Source organism: Rattus rattus, chromosome 15 (assembly GCF_011064425.1).
Source record: "Rattus rattus isolate New Zealand chromosome 15, Rrattus_CSIRO_v1, whole genome shotgun sequence".
NCBI lineage: Eukaryota > Metazoa > Chordata > Mammalia > Rodentia > Muridae > Rattus > Rattus rattus.
Window position 1 is genome coordinate 2,321,437 of NC_046168.1, and position 12,865 is coordinate 2,334,301.

General features: G+C 42.1%; 1 pseudogene; it reads right to left on the minus strand.

Moving 5' to 3' along the window:
- Window positions 1-4,490: 4,490 nt before the first annotated feature.
- On the minus strand, window positions 4,491-4,599 carry LOC116885051 (annotated as a pseudogene).
- Window positions 4,600-12,865: the final 8,266 nt, after the last annotated feature.

Sequence of the window (12,865 nt, forward strand, 5' to 3'; positions counted from 1 at the left end):
CTCACCAAATATCGATTGAGCAAATATGCACAAAGCATTGTTCTGAGGGATGGAGATAGTTACTAGCAATTGAACATTCACACTGGGCTACACAGTTGGTATTTGCCTCTTCAATCCTCCCAGCAAATCCATGATACACGTACCTCCCAGTGAGAGTAAATAACATGCCAAGATCATACAGAAATGAGTGACACTTAAATCCAACAACAATCTCTGCCTCCCCCAACCTTGTCTGAAGCCTTCTGCTCTACAGTGCTGCCAAAGAAGGAAGTCAGCCATCATGAAAAGTATGAGCATCTCTGCTATTGCTTCCCGGAGACCCCAGTCTTATCACACACTGTAGGTCCATTGCGCAGGTTGTGTACACACTAGAGTACTCTTTTGCTTGGGTGTCATTTAATGCTCGGTATTACCATGAGGGGACAAATCCAGGACTGGAGCTTTGTGTTTTCATCTTCACCAACAATTACCAAGTGGCACATAGGTTAGGACACTCCTTAGGTCATCCTGAACAAGTTCCTTTTACAGCCAATAACTGCGCTGTATTTTCTAGCTCGGCACTGTCTGACAGGAGTAATGATAGTCACGATTACAATTTTAAATGTTCTAGTTGTAATATTTTAAAAGGAACAGGTAACTAATATATTTTATTGAATCAAAACTACTAGAAATACCATTGAAAGATACAATGAATATAAAACATTATTGAGGCTTACCATCTCCTTATACTGTTTTAATTTCTGGCATGCGATGTACCTATATATCACTGGATGTGAGTTTGCACTGCAGCTGTTGTGTTTGTTCAGCTTGTTCTAACTAGATTTGATGAGCTGTGCCTTCTGGTGGTATTTACTGAGTGTCTACTTCATGCCTAGACTTGTATTGGGCATTTTCACATCCATCACACTTCATCTTCCCAGGGGCTTTTCAAGTAAACATCACTGGTCTCACATTGCAGTAAGAAGGAACTGAAGGCAGTGGCTCAGGCTCCTAGACTATAGGGGAAATGTGCTTTCATCTCCTGATACTTCCTACAGGGCCTTGCAGATGGCCTGACACAAAGGCTGATGCTCTCTCACCCGGGCCCCTTTCATTCTTTTTCCCCTCTACTTTAAATCTCCTAGAGTTGCTATGGTCCCTAAGGCAAGGCACAGAGAAGCCCCAGTGCTTATGAAGCAGGTCACCTTTTAGTCTAAGCAAATGAATTAGAGATGGGAAACTTCCCACTGGGATGTTAGATTTATGGTGTCTATGGGTTTTCGTGGACAGTTTTACAGAGTTTCTTAGTATCTACTGATATCAAGAAGGGTACTCAGCCTTGGGGGAACAAAAATCATCTGCACAGGGGCCTCATTCTCAGCATCACTTGGAACTCTGACCATGGTGTGTGGGTGTCTGCATGCATGAGTGCAAGTGTGTGTTGGAAGTGATTTTAAATGGCTTCTTCTCACTGCATGATATTTCCAGCATGAAATTATCTACTAGTTGCAACACAGGTTTCTTTTAATTGTTTGTTTGTTTTTATACTCCAGATTTTATTCACCTCCTGGTCCACCCTCTGAATGTTCCATATCTCATACCTCCTTCCGCACTCTGTCTCCACAAGGATGTCCCCACCCCACCCACCCCACTAGATCTCTAAACTCCCTGGGGCCTCCAGTCTCTTACAATTGATTTGTGTGTGAATCTGCACATAGGATAGACATGTCGTGAAAGTGTGGATGTTATAGATCAATGGTTCAGGTATCATTTCTAGCATTACATAGGTTCCAGGGATTGAACTCAGGTCACCAGGCCGTGTTCCAAGTGTCTTCACTCACTAACCTATCTTGCTGGTCCAATAGTAAGTTCCTAAAAGAGGGATACTCCCGAAATATTTTGTGTATTTCTGTACAAGACATTTCCAGTCAAATGGTCTTGGCTCTGTCTCTGCTGTTTGCCGAGAGTCAGGTTCTTTAGAGGCTAAGAGTAATCTGGTCAGATGCTGAGAAAACTCTGATTAGATCCATAGTTCTTAGGGAAACAGAGGTGGTAGGCTCTTGATTCTAGCTCATACAAGAAAATCTTCAAGAAATTATGTTAACAGCAATCTAATAAAATGATTGATTGGTGATTTAATTAATTCCAAATATTTATTTGCCAACTAGTATGTGTTTCTGGTATGAGTAGAATTGTGCATATCCTTTCCTAGAGGACAACATAGCATAGCAATGGACTCAGGCTAGGAAGAAACACCTATAATAGAATGTGATAAGGACATGGACAGAGTTCTGTGTAATACACAGAAAGCACAGAAACAGAAACTAGAGAAGACAGGAGAATATTCCTGGAGAAAGCATAATCTATCATCAGAGGTCAAATGAGAGAAAGTGTAAGAGATCAAATGAAAGCCAGTCTGGCCAAGGGCACAGGACAGAGGAAGGACAGCACACGGGGAACCTCACATAGTGTAGTACATTTAGAAGCCAGCAAAATTTTCATTTTGATCTGAACATGAGGTGCCAGGGCTGTACAGAGGAAGAACACATGTCCAGATGACACTGGGGGTCAGCTGACTTTGGAGATCTTGATGAGAATCTTTATGGATGGTAGGAAGAAAAGACACCAAAGCAGGCAGAATTACAATGTAAGATGTCATTGAAGTCTTGGGTACCTTAGTACTTCTCACATTCCATGACCACTGGTTTCCTGTCTACCTCTCCTACTATACTGAGGCCTTCAGTGCAAGGATTTCTGCTTTCATTATCTCCAGATGCATTGATACAGTATTTGCTGCAAAAATGCTAACTATGCATTTTGATGAATTATGTCTGTAGAAACTGTTAGTATATTTGAGGGACTCAGTCTATTTGAAGATGCATTCATTCTCCAGAGGAAGGGAGAGGAAAGGGAAGGACGGGAGGGACGGTACATTTACTTAACGTCCTTGGACCACCAGAAATTACATTTTTAAAATTGTGTATAAATATAGGCACTGTTTGAAGAATAGGGGATACTCATTTTCCTCAGATTCTAAAAGAAGTCTAAGATCTCCAAGATTAGGATCACTGGATAAAAGAGAACCTTTGTCAAATGTAGTATGGAAAACTTTCTAGCTATGGAAGGCTTTTTAGAGGTGGATCAGTTAGATAAATGACATTTCACACCAACAGTAGGAAAATGAACATTCAGAGAAAGATATGATCTAACATTTACAATGAAAGGAGACATAGAAATAGACTTTAACAAAAGACAGGTGTTATGGTGATAAGCTTACTGCTGTATTGTGATATGAAATGTTCCCTAGTGGCTCTTGCGTTGAAGGATTGGTCCTTAGCGGCTATGCTATAGTACAGTAGAAACTGTAGGAATTGGACCTAGCTAGAAGACTTTGGTCTTCGAAGGCATACTTTCCAAGATTATGTCCTTTCTCTGGTCCCTCCTCTCCTCTTTTCTGCATCCTGGATATTAGGAAGTAAGCAGTTTCATTCCACCATGCCTTCTGCAATGATGCTTTGCCACATGAAGTCCAGAAAGAATGAAACCAACTGATTATATATTGAAACCATTAAAGCTACAGGCTAGAGTAAGTTTTTCTTCCATTTACATTGTTCCTTTCAGACTTTTGTCTCAGTAACATAAAAAGAACCTAATGATATTTATAAGAGAAAATAAGAGAAATCTTTGGAGATGATTGGCAGCTATTTGGTCTTTAAAGAACAACACTGTGAGCAGATGTGAGAATCTTCAGAGAGTAAGCGAGGAGCTTTTAAAGTCACCATGGGAAAAGGCCAGTCTAAAGGGAAGAGCCGTTGACAATTTAAGCAGGTGATTCAAGGGAGGAAGATAAAATCTCTTGGCTATAAAGTCCTTAGGGTTGGGGAAATGGCTCAGTGGGTGAAGTGCTTGGTATGTAAGGATGAGGACCTGAGTGAAATCCCAAGTACCCTTGTAAAAGTCAAACGCATGGTATGTAGCTGCAAATCTAGCATTGAAGAAACAGAGATAGGAGAATCCCCAGGGTACTGGTCAGGTTAGCCAGTGTGGCTGAAGCAACAAACTCTACAAACAAGGTAGAGACTGCTAAGAAAGCACCCAATGTCCATTCAAAGATTTAAGACACACAGACACAGACACAGACACAGACACAGACACAGACACAGACACAGACACACACACACACACACACACACACACACACACGCACAGACACATATACAGTGGCTAGGGATGTAGCTCAATTGATATTGAACTTGCAAAACATGCACAAAGCACTGGTTTCAACCCCCAGCACTGAATAAATTGAGTATGGTGGTACATACATGCAGTCTCAGCACTTGGGATATGGAGGTGGGGGATCAAAAGTTCAAGGTCATCCTTAGCTACATAGTGAGTTCAGGCCAGCCTAACACACATAAGACACCGTCTTAAAAAAAAAAAATCTCTGATGCTCTTGTAGAATTCATTTTCTTTCCATTATCTTTTATAACTTGCCAAATTAGTTTAAGTAAATGAGATTTTATGGGTTTCACTCATAGATGAAAGTTTACAACAGATTGGTATTCAAACTGATAAGAACAGATACCATACTTGATCTTAGCCAAATGACTGGGAAGAGCTGATAGCTATTTACATTTGTGGTAAGTCTGCCTCAATGCTGAAAGCTTGAGGTTTTGATGTATGATGTCTGATTCCCACCTCCTAATAGCCACGCCCCCCACAATGAACATGTTTGTTTTTTGTTTTTATAGAGATGGTTTTAGTTACTGTTCATATCACTGTGACAGAATGCCTGACAGAAATAAGGAGGAAGGATTTGTTCTGGTTCATGACTCACGGCATATTGTTCATCATTGTATCATGGTGGGGAAGGACATGGTGGCTGGTGGCTCTATGGTGGAGAGAGAATGGGGCAACGATTATGCTGTGTCAGTAGTCAGAAGCAGAGGCAGTCTGTTATCAGGATAAGTTATGAACTGTACTCCCCGTCTTCTATAACTTGCTATCTCAGCTAGATCCTACTGTCCATGGTTGTACAGTGTCCTAAATACTATTAGCAACTGGAGAGCAAATAGTTCAGGTGTATGAGCCTGAGGAGGAGATTTCACATCCAAACCACAAACAACCAAAGTACTATTGTGGGTTAAATGAGAAGCGTTTCCCCACAGGTCACATACAAGAACACTTAACCCCCTGTTGGTGGTGCAGTCTAGGGAGGTTAAGAAGTTTTTAGGATGTGGAGCCTTGCTAAAGGAAGTATGTCACTTGATAGTTTATAGCCACACCCTACTTTCTTGTTTTCTTTTCTGCTTCATTTGTTCATTTGAGGCATGAGCTCCTAAGCCCCTGCTTTGGCCACCTACCCTGATGCTGTTCTGTCCCCAACATTATCAAGTCTAACTCTTGGTAAGTGAAAGCTAAACCTTCTTCCTTAAGTGATTTCTGATCATAATATTTTATCTAGCAACAGAGAAGTAACAAATACAGACACAAAGGGGAAAAATACTCCATTTTCAAGACACAAGGGGTGGATAATTATGTAAACACAATACTCATGTATGGAATTCTCTAAATTTTTTCAATTAAAATAATGAATGTTCTAAAAGAAGTGAAGATCATAGGAGGGAATGGTTTCATAGATATTGTCTCACCAAAGGAACACACTGAAAATGGGCATACCTGGGTCTTAATTTCAGTTCTAACTCTTTAAGAATGAAATTTAAAAACCTATTAATAAAAATTATTCTCCAGAAATCCTAAGCTTGCCATAGTTATTACTTCTATTTTCTCTTTTTATTTATTATTCTCTCATCCTGACTGTAGCCTCCCTGTCTTCACTCCTCCTTGGTTGGCAATGGTGAAGCAGATTCCATGAGAAAGGCTACAGGCTGGCAGAAGCCCCTTCACACACACACACACACACACACACACACACACACACTAGACATTCAGAGTGTAAGGTGAGCTTAATACAGGCTCCTAACATTATATCCTTCATTGAGAAGTAGACTTTTCACATTCCAGAACATTTTTATATGTCTTTAAATGCACTTAGAAGCTGAGGTTGGAGGTACAGACAGTAGGGACAGTGAACAGATGTGAATGATCGGTGCTGGTGATGAGTGTTCATTCACATCCACTCTTCTATGTGCTCTTGGAAAACCATAGTTTTCTACTCTCATCTCACAGACTAGAGTCACTATCTAGGGGAAAGTAGTCTCCTGGGGCTGCCCTCTCTACAGGTGGTGAGCAATATGCACACTCTTGAGGGTCCTGTCACAGCAAGGGTCAGGTCACCCTCCTTTGGGTTTGACAGAAGTGCTACTCCTGCCTGTGATACAATTGTGAGAGGGCATGATTTTAGGTCATATGGCTCTTAATTTACTCTACTATGTCATACTTTATCCATTCGTGTATGTTACCCTAAATTAGTTTTCAAACAGCAGTGTGAAAAATATATTTTGGGTCAACTGTACTTTGGCAGATCGATATAAACCTAATTTCCAAATATAAATGGTAAAACATATGGTTCTGTGTGGGATGATGTCACAGGTGAGGCAGGTACAAGATAGAAGGAGGTCTGTCATTGGATGAGAAGGAAGGACGGGCGGGAGAAAAGTCTGAAGGAAGAGGAAGAGTCTGGAAGGAAGAAAAAGGAAGAGAGGAGGAGGAAAAGCAGAGAAGCCGTGGCAGGACAATGGAGGCTGATCTAAAGATCTTGCTCTGTGTATTTACAGGTTGTTATTAATGTTCTCAAGGGATGGATGGTACCAGGCTTTGTATGTTTGGGTGGGCAATTATATCTTATCAATTGGATCTAAGATTATTGTGTCGTGTGTTCTTTTATGTGAGGGTTTGAGTGTAGGACAGTGCGGCGGCTGGAGACACTGTGCTGCTGCGGCGAAGTTGGGATGTGTTTCCGCCAAGATATTTAGCAGATACCTTGGAGCACCGTGGTGCAGGATCTAGCGGGGTAAAAGACAACCATACTTTTTTTATTTTTATATTTTTACAACAACAGTTCTAGATAAGAAATTGAGATTGCTCTCTCCCTCTCTCTCTTTCTGTGTGTGTGTGTGCACGTGTGTGTGAAAGAGAAAGTAAGACAGAGATAGTGCTCAGTGCTGTGTGTGTTGTGTGTGTGTGTGTGTGTGTGTGAGAGAGAGAGAGAGAGAGAGAGAGAGAGAGAGAGAGAGAGAGAGAGAGAGAGAGAGAGAGAGAACTTGCTTGAATATATACCTTACTGGTGATTCTTCATGGAGGTAATAGGATTTCCTTAATCGAGCCCATTAGACTACCTTCTTGTAATTATCTTTGGGCCCAATCTGTCTATGTAATGGGCTCTGGAGGAATCAAGCTTTCACGTTCTTACAAAGGAAATTGTTGTGCATGTGTCAGAAGAAAGCCATCTTGAAGAATTACTGGCTAACAGACTCAACAGCAACCCAGGGGACTTTGCTGTGATACTAAAGAAAACTGTTGGAGCTGGGACTTTATTGCTCCAAAGGGTATTTCTTTTTTCATGGGCTTTTTAATAAATTTAAAATGTGCATGATGACAATGGCATTGGGAACTCCATGCCATCTGGTGAGGCTGGGCAGGCTGCTGCCTGCCTGCTCTACATATGAGAGGATACGAAATCTTAAGGAGTGGAGAGACTGCCAAGACTCTCGATGGTTTCAAGTATCACATGGGATTGGCTGCCTTGCCTCTCTAGATTGGACTAGCAAGTTTTCCTTCCCTGGACTGTTAATGCCTGGTATGTTGGACATGTGTCATCCAGTGTACTTAAAGATAATTGTATTGTGCAGCAGGAATGCCATTTTTCCGTTTCTTCCTATGCAAATTAGTAACGTGCAGGGCAGAGAATGGATTTATAATGAAGATAACAGATAGTAACTCTGTGAGTCCAATGTGACCTTCCAAAGTTGATCTGGAGAAGCGCTAATTCCTAGTACCTCAGAACGGGATGAATTTAGAAAAAGGGTTACCACAGAAGTAATTATTTTAGATGAAGCCAATAAGATGGATTCTAGTCCACTGTGATCGGTGTCCTTATGGAAAGGAGAAGTTGGGACAAAGAGATACACTTGCACAAAGGGAAAACACCATGTGAACGTCAAGGCAGAGAAGAAGTGGTTCATTCATCCCTACCTATGGACCATCCAAGATTGCTGGCAAATCACTAGAGACTGGGAATCAACTTGATATCTCCATTAGACTTCAGACAGAAACATCATCTTGATTTCTTGATCATGGGCTTTTCTAGAAATGTGGGAAAATTCATCTCGACTTGTTAACGAACCCAACTTTCTCATAGTATTCCTGGTAAGTTAACAAAAGAGGCACCAACCAGTTCATGTTGAGAAATTTGCTCACCTCATTTCGACCTCTTAAAAGCCCTTGGCTTTTGGCATAAACTAGTTATCAGTGGGGAGCCATGGCTTGATGGGTAGTGGTTCTCTATCTTTTCTTGACCAATGCTGCATTCACTGATACAAAAGGACTGGGGTGCTTCTCTATATAGGACTTAAAAGTGTGGGAAATCAGCAAGGGAGGCTAAAGGAAGGGAACACACCCTGGGCTCTCTCCAAGTGTGATTCATGCAAGTGTCCTTTGCAGAAAGAAAAAGTGAGGAGCCATTTGTACATACAAAAAGTGGCAGTTGATATTAATTAAATTAATTAATATGACTAATTAATTTAGATGGTATTCCTGTGTTTTCTCATGGTTCACTCATTTTCCTTCCACAAATGCTATCCTGAGCTTTGAAGCACCGAAGCTTGATCATGCTTAACTTTTAAGACAATCATTTCATTTTTTTCAGACTGTCCTCTAAACTTATTCCAAATCCTTTTTTTCTGTCAAGTTGATCTATTCCAACTTCCTCCCGACAGGTCTGCTGTCATACAGGGAAGCAGAGAGCACTCAATTGTAAAGCCAAAAGGAGCAAGAACCCCCATGAGCTATAAGTTCGAATGTGCCTCAAATATGATGGCCACAAAATCATTAAGCAAATATTGCTGCCAATCGGTCTGCCTCAGTGAGTGGTTATGGGTAGGATTACCAAGATTAAAACCAAGACCAACAGCGTGCAAATATGGGCCCAACTGACCTTATTGATTCTTCCCTCCTGAGAAAGAATCACAGCTTAGCAGGCAGAAATCAATTCAACTGCATTATGTTAAGCTGAGGGTAGGTTTATTCAACACCATGCCTGGAAATCACTTTATAAATAGCAAAATCCAACAAAAACAACAACCATAACTATATAAAAATATACATGTTGATTTACAGATACTTATGTGTTTACACAAATAAGGATCTGCTTCCTCTAATTTGAAACTTGACTTAAAATGGAGATCATAGACCTTCTCTCTCTCCCTTCCCCCACCCCGTCTCTCTCTCTCTCTCTCTCTCTCTCTCTCTCTCTCTCTCTCTCTCTCTCTGTCTCTCTCCCCCCACCCTTGAGGATACTTGTGTTCATTTGGCCACATCAGCCACCCCTAGATTTCAGGTAGAGTGACAAGAGCAAACATAGTTTATATTTCTACATCAGAAGAAGCAGCAGAAGCTGATTATTCCTGAGGAATTCATCCCTTTTGGCTTTTACATTAAAGGAAGCTGGCCCTTGGGCTTCAGTGCACCACAGGAAACAGAAGATCCATTCTTTCCTTCTCTAGTGAGAACTCACAGGCTGAAGAGAGCTTTCAACATCAACAATGGGTGGAGAAAGCTGGCCTTCCAGCAGTGAGTGGTGTGAACATCTACCCCAGTCCTCCGTGTGTCCCCAGGGAACCATCCTGTGTACTCCTCAGCTCCGGGGACTCAAGCCAGGCAATCATTGTGCTTAGGGGTTCTGCCCTAACCTAAAACCCCTTTTTGGCAATAGTGCCAAAAAGAGTGCCTTCCCATTTCCGATTGCTAGGCAGCACCAGCAACACATTTTTACTGCAAGAACTTATTTGTGGTTCTGCCCGAGAATAGCTCCAGCTTCTTTCTTCTTTAGCCATGCTATTTACTCCCGAGCCTGCCTGACTTGCTCAGACATATTTCTTTTACCTTTGTGGTCTTCCCCAGCCATGGTGAAATTTTAGGTGGATTCTGGGCTTCTCTGTTAAGGAGCCTGTGAGGCAACTGAAGTATTTTTGTCAGCACGGTGATCTGGCAATCAGGAGACCAATGGTCAGATTCATTTATTCCAAATTGCCAAATTTGTTTATTCCAAATTGTCAAATGGCTATATTACTAACATTCAGTTTGAAATATGAACCATCCATTCTCATTTCAATAGGGGGAAAATTATCTACCCAAACTTTTCAGTTGTTCCAACCTGGGGCCCAAGGTAGAGGAGACCTCTTTGCAGTAGTAGATGAAGTCTCATCTGCCTCTCAGTCTAAGATGTGTTGGAGTGATGTGGTCGGGGATGAGAACATAATGATATGAGGAACAAGAAGAGGCTGAGCTCATCAGGCCTAGGTACCAATCCCAGCTTTACCCCCTGGAGACCCTCTACTCTAGCTAGCTTCAGCATCCATGGCTTTCTCATCTACAGAACAAATCGGATTCCAACTACTCTTCCAAGCTTTTGAACTCTTCTCCCTAAATGAGATAGCAGAGACACGCATCTCAGGACTCTTTTGAAACATCTAATGAGAAAATAATGCGATAGCAGTCTGGGGAGTTGTTGATGATGATGCTCCTGCCACATAGGCAGAACATTCTTCAAGGACCTTTGCCATGAGCATCCCATGCTACAAACAAAGCCCTCTAAACTCGGTCACTGACTCTCTTTGAAATCTGGTTCCCCCCATCTAAACTGCTCACAGGAAGAAAGACTGAAGGAACAGGAAGCATGAATATGTTTTAAAATGGCGAATTTTCTTAGAAGAGTGACTCCCCTTTAGAGAAACCCACTTTGGCTTTTGGCATTAAGAGGCACACACAGTTAGTTCTTGGCTCAGGGACAGAGCTTAATTGGCCTGGCTATGAAAACCTTACTGAGTTATTATGTGCTACACCTGTGATGGCTATGCATCACGTTAATCAAAACAATTAGGTTGGGGACCCAGAGAATGGCTTTCACCACTGTGCATAACCCTCCTCACTTCCAGAAGGAAATGAGCAGCTGCTTTCTGGTCTCTCATATTGCTTTCCATTCTTGGAGAGAGATCTCAATCAGATCCACCTCAGCTGAATAACATTCATCATGGTGTCATTACACATCTGTGAGGAAATACTGACTTTGACTTAGAAACAGCTTTGGGGCTGTGGGTAAAAAGAACCCCATGGACCAATCACTGGACAGTACAGAGAGCTGGTGACAACCAGAGTCAGGGGCAGGACAGTTAATCCCAGTGAGATATCTCCCTCCAGAGGAGGGAAAAATGAATAGGAACATGGGCAAAGGATTTGTTTGCTAGCCTGTGAAAGGAAGAAAGACGATGAGATTCTTGGGACAGATTAATCCTGTGTTTTTGTATTTTTCTCAATGAAGCTGAAGAATCATTAAAAATGTATTTCATTGTGTGTATTTCTTTTTACCCATAGGCCAAGGAGACGGAATTGAGATGGAAAAAGTGGTGTGAGTAAAAGCTGGCTGTATAAAGGCTTAACACTCTGGGTTCAATCCCATGGGATAAGATGGCCCTAGGGGCACTGCAAAGCCCTGGGGGTGCTTTGCAAAACCCACTGTGAGCTGCAGCTCCGGAAGGGCAACTCAGCCAGCTCACATGCTGGATTCAAATTTGGGCTCTCAACTCTGAGCCTTTCCTGCCTTGGACTGGCTGCCATCTGTGGACAAAGCCTACGTCAAGGGCTGCAGACCAGGCTGGGTTTGCTAACAAGACCACAGACCCTTCCGTACTACTCACTACCTGTCAGCCATCTGTTTTAGAATTTGATTTTGAGAAGAGGCTCTTTGCAAATGGCTCCAAATCTCTAAAATACCATAGACAGAAAGGTCAGCCTCCTGTCCCTAATCACTGTCTCTGCCATTACAGAGTCATAAAAAATGGCTCTCCTCTCCCCCTAGGTGGACAGGTGGCTGTGAAATCGTTCTCTAGGGACATAGTAGACAACATCAGTGGATCGTTTCAACTAAGAAGATGCTAATAGTGGCTTTCCGTCTAGTTTTATTTAGGTTTGTCTAGAGAAACACCAGAATGAGCCATTATATCTGTGGTTCCCAACCTATGCATCAAACCATAACATGGTGTCCCAGTTAGGTTTCCATTGTTGTGGGGGGAAAACACCTTAACAAAAACAACTTGGGAAGAGACAGAGTTCATTTGCCTTACACTTCCACATTATAGTGCCTCACTGGGGGAAGTCAGCACAGGAACTACTCATGCCACCAGGAACCTGGAGGCAGGAATTGAGCAGAGGCCATGGAGTGGTGCTGCTTACTGGCTTGCTTGCCAGGCTTTATGCAGCCTGCTTTCTTATGCTACTCAGGACTACCTGCCCGAGATGGCACAGGCTCTAGTGACATGGTCCTCAACGTCAATCTCTCAATCAAGAAAATGCCCTACCTAACTGCCTCCAGGGAAATCTGCTGGAGGAATCTTTGAGTTGAGGTTCCTTGTCTCAAAGAACAAAAGACTAGCCAGGATGCATGAACAAACTCATAGAAGATGCTATAGAGTCTTTTAAAAATGGAGGGAGGAGTGGTGTTAGCTCCCTGGTAGAATGGTGTGCTCCGAGTCCTAGGTTTTATCTCAGCAACACAAGTAAAATAAATCTAACCTCTGACAAATATGTGAGAAGCAGCAAGAGGGACCCATGGTTGGTGACATATTTCTGCCAATCACTGCAAGGATACCTTTATAGACTTGAGCATAATTAAAAATGTACCGCAATTTGATCCAAATCAATGCCAAACAGA